Below are 7,644 nucleotides of genomic sequence, written 5' to 3' on the forward strand. Positions count from 1 at the left end.
TGGAAAGGAGGTAATGAAAAAATAACCCTGAAAATAACCCTGAAAGTGGCACGGCTGGAAATGCAGTACCCACCTTACTGCCCTTGATATATTGACCACCCTGGATATGTGCAAGTAATTTCCTAGCAGTTTGTGGGACAAAGGCAAATCTGCAAATAGGAGGGTAAATGTAGACCACAGGGCATCTGTACATGCTCTGGAAAGTGACTTAATACTGAGAAGCTAGCCAAGGCTCTCAATTGTGTAAGTAAATGGATCTCATCTAGGAAAAATGAATAGTTATGCTGGAAGCATACAAGGAGAAGAAAAAGCTCTTGTGGAATGACTAGCTCTTTAAACAACTACTTGTTATACACCTACAGTGATTGAAGAAGTAAGAACATTTAGTCTTGTAGATCTTTATTTCTCCCTGTCTACAGCCCTTCTGTCTTACTCAGTCTTCTTTCCCATGTCCTGAGAAGTCTCTGGATGCTACACTGCAGTATGACCTGTTACTCTTCTTTCTCAGAAGGGAGGAAGAGGCTGTAGGGAGTACAAAATGTTCCCCATACTTTTGAGGAACAAAAAGAAAAAAAGTAGGGAGTTACCAATCATGAATGACTTGCGGTGCCTGCGAAATGTCAAGATTATGTGAGCTGCCTCTTAGATCTTAAAAGTGTTGGTCAGGAATTCACTTATGGGAAAATTATCACTGTTCTGTGTTTGGCATTTTTGTTCATAAGTTTCTGAATGGCTTCCAGTAAGGTTTTACAGCAAGTAAAATTTGAAATCTGGCGTACCACAAAGCTTCATTGTAGATCCACCTATTTTAGTCTCTGTTCATTTTTTTGAAGAGTGAGAGCTGACTCTGCACTTCTCGATTTCTGACTGTTCTTTGCAATGCTGTACGGTTGGTATTTGTGAAAAGGAAGACAGCAAGAAGACTCGGCAAACACTCTGGAGATAACAGGACACTAAAGTGGACTTTTTATTTGAATGCCTCTGTCCACTTCACAAGCTTCTCCAATCTGCCAGTGGCTATTTTCCTCTCATTATCAGTCTAGCTTCTTGCAGTAAAACCCATTGGGTTATGTATTTATGATTAAAATTACAGATTTAGAAACCTGTGAGAGTTAGAAACCTGTGAGAGAAAAAAACCCACCAAACTTCTTTACTGTGAGAGTGACAGAGCCCTGGGACGGGCTGCCCAGAGAGGCTGTGGAGTCTCCTTCTCTGGAGACATTCAAAACCTGCCTGGACACGTTCCTGTGTGATGTGCTCTAGGTGATCCTGCTCTGTTAATGGGGTTGGACTAGATGATCTTTCGAGGTCCCTTCCAACCCCTAGGATTCTGTGATTGTGTGAAAGAATTAGGGACAGAGTTGCATGAAGAGAAGAAGCAGCACAAGGAAGGGGCTTCTACATCTTCCACAGTTCCTCACCTTTCCCACCATTTGGTTTGGCTGCTTTTAGGACCTCAGTTCTCAGCCTTCTGGCTAATGTCAAGTGTAGTGAGTGGCGTAGATGGGCTTCCCATTGCACACACTTGCTGTTCTCTGGAGTCATCAGGATAGGTTCTCGGAGGCTAGGCCTTTGTCCTGTCAAGCATTACAGGGCTGTATATGAAAGATGGAGAAAAAATGTCATTTCCTTGCTTTCCAAGCAATGTGTTTTTTTACTCCTCTTGACTACTAGACAGTATAAACATAATTTATACTTTCCTGCAAGCTGACTAGTGATAACAGGGTTTTAACCAGGTTTTAATCTCTGCCCACTGTTTAAATACATCTCTGTGTGAGAGCAAGGACTGCAGTAAATGGTAATTGCTTTTTGTGAATTTAGGGTTGAATCAATACGTTTTTGGAAATGCCACGCTGATGGAAAAGAATTTACTGCTATCTCCAGGTAAGGGTCTATCATCTGGTTGCTTGCCAGTCAAAGAAAAATCACTTAATTAGACATACTTAGTATTGTAATCCCCTTACTGATGGATTTGGGACTGAAAATACAGGATGGTAGATTTACTTAGTGCACTTCTCTCCTGTTCTGAAGTAGTATTGGCAGAGTTTTCCTACTTTCATTATTTTGGGGCCTCTTTTGCAGCTTCTAATTGGAACTGTTTGAGGTTTAAACACTTTGCAATGGAAAGTATGAAATGTGACTGTAGGTAGACTAGAAGAACAGTGTGAAGGCTTTAATGAAGAACTGTAAGCCAGAAACTTGACATGGCTGTGAGAAAGCTACCACCTGATTCTGCACACATCCAGCTAAATAGTTCCAATAATGGCCAATAGATATGAACGTGGTGACTGAGGCTGTCGAGAGGCCTCATCTTGACCCTGTTTCCAGTTTTCATCAGCTGTAACTGAGGGGATCTGCCAGAGATGTAGTGAGAGGCTGCCAGCATATGAGTGGAATGAAGGGCCCACTTCCCAGGCAGCGAGCAGAAATTGTTTAGCCTAAGAAAGGAGAAAGCTTTCTAAACCTGTATTGAGGGAAATGAAGGAGTTGGAGAAGTTCATGTCCAGAGAAGGAGGGGGAGCCAGAAGACGATGCAGTCACAAACGCAAACCAGTCAGTTGGGCAGGAGCCAGCTGAGGCTAGAAACTGGGAGGTTTCCTACCTTGAGGGTCTGTCATCATTTTGTTGTATATAAAGGAAGAAATACTAGGCTTTTATGCCATTGTCTGTTAAAGCAGCAGAAAACTTGACCAGCTGATCCTTCAGGTCCCATCTCTTCTCTGAGTGATCTGACTGGGAGAAGGATCAGCAGAGGGAGGTGGAACCATTCTCACACAGCCACATACATTCAGCCATTTTTGTAAGCCAAGAGATGGTCTGTATCTGGAGAACTGTTGCCATCTCCTGCCTCCTTATCTACTTTAGTGCACGTGAATAATATTTGGAGATGATGAAAGAAATGTCAAATTTTGTAAGGAGTCAGGAGTGCAGAGTTAATTCCCTGACTTGGTTTCACTAGCACAATTTTACAGTGCTTTCCCCTGTGCATGTTTGAGTTGGATGTCTGACACAAACAGAAGTGACTTGGTAGGAAACGAGGGAAGGTAAACAGTATCATGGAGTAACTTCTTCACTTTCAGTTTTTAGGATCCTGGGCCCCTTTCCCTTGGGCAGCACAATGAAGCTAGACTTCTGCTCCAAGTCCAGCTATCCCATCCCTAACTGGCCAGACTGACTTGACTGTCAGCATGCCACAATGCACACAGCTTTGTGGTGTCGTTGCCTGGGAGAACCTCCACAAGGCATCAGCTCTGCAGACTCTGCTGATCCTACTCAAACAGGTATCGCCTCCTGAAAATTAATCACAAAGCTTCAATCTACCTCTTTGTCCCTGTCCCTGAAAGGAAGGATAACGAGCACCTTATGCAGAGAGGAGCTGCCATCATGAGACGTGAAGAAGCTGTCACCTGGGGAGAACAACGTATCAAATAAGCTCTATCAATGACTGCACCCTGTAAACAAAACTTTTCCTATGAGACTGTGAATAGTGAAGATATTTGTAACATGTTTAGAGAAGGTGAAACGTTCCTGTAGGAGGTGGAACAGGAATAAAATATTAATGGCTCTATTATCAGCAGATACCTCTAAAAGACAATTTTAACCTCTGGGTTCAATCACGCAGAATGAACATGGCATGTAGAGTGCCAGTGCTTACAGCTAATGTGGCTTATGCTGAATACTGTCAGGAGCTTAATTTAATTTGATGCATTATTTTAATTTTGCCCTGACACGCTAAGGCTTAGAGGTGTATGTGTTCACAATCAGTGCAGCAACCTAATGCTCCAGACTGAGCGGTTCTTTCATTAGCCACTTGAAACTTCAGCATGTAGTTTAGGGCTTTCTTTGTAATGTATTATTCTGAAAAATACTGAGCTTGGTAGGCACTTGAGCTAGAGGCACAGAAAGATTTAGTGTATTCTCTGCTCTAGCTGAGAAGGCAGGCATGGATGAGAGTCAGGGAACTTGGGGGTTTAGTTTTTTAATTGAGTTTTGTTTTGTTTAATGCCTGTGTTATTTGAGGTGAGTTCTGCAAGTGTGACTGGATCCTAGAGCACCCTGTCTTCAACTTGGAGGAGTTTACAAGCAGTTTAGGGCATTTGGCTTTGGCAGTTTCTTTGACAGGATGTAGATACAATAGTGCCAGCTGCAATTAGGTTTCCTAAATGCTCTTTATAAACCTCTGGCTTTGATTACTTCTAATTTTGCTGACTGTTTCTAAGAGCTAAAATGATTATGCCGTTTCTGAGAATACCCTTAAGGACAATTACTTAGACTGTGTTCTACCCTTGTTTGGAAAAAAAAAATCTTGGTGTGCCACACTGCATTCTTGCAAGGAGTGAAGGACTTAAAACTCAGTGAGAAGGTGGAGTCACTGTTGTTTGAAATGTGCCTTTTTCTCTTTGTGTAATAAAACCACTGGGGAAGTGGCAACTCTTTGAAGATTTCAGGCTACACAAACTAGAGCTTGGTGACTAAATTCTCCTTAGAGGGTATTACCTGGCCTGGCCTGCATGTGGCCTTCCATCCATCACTGCTCCTCACTGCAACAGCCTACTGCTGCCTCAGGTGTTGGACCTAAGTGGTGAGCCAGAAGGGACTTGAAGGCAAGGATAATCTGGGAGGAGTCTGGGATATAGGCGAGGATAAACAGACTCAACACTTCAGGGATTCTTGGGAGGGAAGAGTAATAGGACTGAAATCCAACATGGTGGGAGATGGAGAGAAGGCAAGAGATTGACTGAGCATGGAGACTTGCATGAAGAACCTGTGAAGGATGCTGGGGTTGACTTTTTTGCCCTTTTGGTTTTTTTTGGCCTGTATCTAGAAATTTGCATTCAGGAAGTGGCAAGTTTGCAACAGCTCATGTCAAAGGCTAGGAAATGCCAAAATTAGGGACTTCCCCTTCTGTCTCCCACACTTCCTAGCACAGGAGTTATTCACATTATGTTATCACATGCTGTTTATTTCACAGAATTCATGTCTCATTCCTTGCATTGGAGAGATGGGTGTTCCTGTCTTGAGCAGGATCTTGAAGAAGAGTTAGATACCTGTGGTTCTGCTTAATTATCCCTTTCAGAATGTAGAAGGTGTGGGTACTGACAGAGAGGAGAACTGAATGAAGAAAATAGATCATCTTACATCTGCCAGCAGTGACCACAAAAGTTTTGCATTATGCTAATTATGTCATCTAACTCTGACTTCTTACCCGTAGTCATTAGTGACAGGTTCCTCATTTTCTGACTGCAAGATTTGGGGTATGACTTGCACAAGCCCTGTCTGTTGACAGCTGTAACTGAAGTTAGTCAAGGCTATAGTTGGAATATAATACTAAATTGGGTTTTAGTTGCCTCAGTTGACACTCCAAAATGGGAGAATATTTTTTCTTGAGGCTTTCTGTACATGAAAACTCCACTTATAAAGGTGGGTTCCTTCTCCTCACAAGCATTTTTGGAAAATAGTTACTGGCTGGAAAATTCTTCAGGTATAGAAAAGATGAGGGTTTTCTCAGTCATGCTGTGGGCAGTGTGATATTAGCATGACCTGAAGGACAAACGAAGCATGGAAAAGCTGCCCAACCCTGGAGGAAGAGAGCAAGGCGTAACACAAAGATGTGAGGGGACAGGTTAGGGAGCTGGGACTAGGAGATGCACTTCCCTAGGGGCCAGAGTGGCAGGTATTACAGAAATACAGAATTCTTCTGGTTGGAAAAGACCTTTAAGATCATTGAATCCTAACTGAATAACATAACTCTATCAACCGTTAACCAAACTCCACCAAGTTCAATGCTTAAACCATGCTCTTAAGCACCACATTTTTATGTCTCTTGAACACCTCCAGGAATGGGGATTCATCCACCTCCCAGGGCAGCCTATTCCAATGTTTAATTACGCCTTCAGTGAAGAAATATCTTTTAATATCTAAACCTCCCCAGGCACAATGTGAGCCCATTTCCTCTTGTCCTGTCTCTTGTTACTTGGGAGAAGAGACCAACCCCCACCTTGATACAACCTCCTTTCACACAGTTGTAGAGAGTGAATAAGGTCTCCCCTCAGCCTCCTCTTCTCCAGACTAAACACCCCAATTCCCTCAGATGCTCCTCATAAGACTTGTTCTCCAGACCCTTCACCAGCTTTGTTGCCCTGCTCTGGGTTCACTTCAGCACCTCAGTATCTTGTAGTGACGGGCCCAGAACTGAGCACAGTACTTGAGGTGCAGTCTCACCAGTGCTGAATACATGATGACAGGCATGATGACCTTTCTGCTCCTGCTGGCCACACTATTCCTGACACAAGCCAGGATGTTGTTGGCCTTCTTAATCACCTGGGCACACTGCTAGCTCATATTCAGCCAGCTGTCAACCAGCACCCCCATGTCCTCTTCTTCTGGGCAACTTTCCTTCAGACTCTCTTCATAGTGCTTGTACTCTAGATCCTTCTCTGGACATGCTCCAGCACCTCAATATCTTTCTTGCTGTGAGAGGCCCAAAACCAAACACTGCTAGAGGTGCAACCTCACCAATGCCAAGTACAGGGCCATGGTAACTTCCCTAGTCCTGCTGGCCACACTGTTCCTGATACAAGCCAGGGTACTGTTGACCTTCTAGACCACCTGGGTACACTGCTGTCAACCAACACCTTGAGGTCCTTTTCCTCTGGCTAATGTTCATGAATGAGGATCTAGGCAGCAGCAGGGTAGACAGCCTCCCCTCCATCCCCTGGGCAGCAAGGATTGCAAAGCACGTGCCCTGGGAATCCATTTTCAGGGTCATGAAGTACCCAGTGGCTGTCAGGATTAGTGAGCGTGGCTTCACCACAGGCACACCATGCCTGGTCACCCTAGCTGCATTCTCTGTGGGAACAGCTGACTCTGGAGACAAGAAGACAGCAGTGGATATTGTTAAACTTGTCTCTAAAATGTTGTGGGGTTTTTTTTTATGTGATCTCCCCCAGGCCTCTCTTTTGAAAGCTGAGGAAACATAGGTTGGGTGAAGGAATGGGACAATAGATTAGAAGTTGTTCAAACTGTTGAACTAGAAAGTAATTATCATGGAAGAGCAGCATTGAAAAACCCGAGGTTTGGGCCAGTGGAAACCTCAATGAAGCTCAAAAAGAAGTGCAGGGTTCAGCACCTGGGGCAGAAAAATCCTGGGCTAGGGACCAACTTGCTGGAGAGCACCCAGTATATAAACTTGCCTTCTCCTATCCCTTTTATATACTGTATGTTCCTCAGCTGTATAGATTATGTTCAACTATCTAATGGGTGTCTGGCTATAGAAAAGATGGAATATGCTTTGTGCTTTAAGGATGACAGACAGGGGTCACAAGTTTTGGCAAACTAGACAAAAGAAAAGGGGCTCTTTACACCAAGGGTGGGTCAGTGCTGGAACAAGTGTCCTCAGCAGCTGAGGAATCACTGTCCTTGGAGCTGTGTAAAACTCCGTTGTACACAGGACCCTTCTTGGGTGAGTGTCTTCATCTACCTTTGAGTTTGGCCCTGTATTGAGCAGGGTTTGTAATAGATGACCTCCAGAGATCATTTCCAACCCACCTTTTCCTGGTATTATGGTTTGAGTAGGAAGTAAGCACAGTTATCCTCAACTTCTTACTTTATCTTTCACTCTTTTTTCTCTTTAAACCAGAAGTT

The sequence above is a fragment of the Chaetura pelagica genome, unplaced genomic scaffold (genome assembly GCF_000747805.2).
Source record: "Chaetura pelagica isolate M959 unplaced genomic scaffold, ChaPel_1.0 scaffold377, whole genome shotgun sequence".
In the NCBI taxonomy this organism is placed as follows: Eukaryota; Metazoa; Chordata; class Aves; order Apodiformes; family Apodidae; genus Chaetura; species Chaetura pelagica.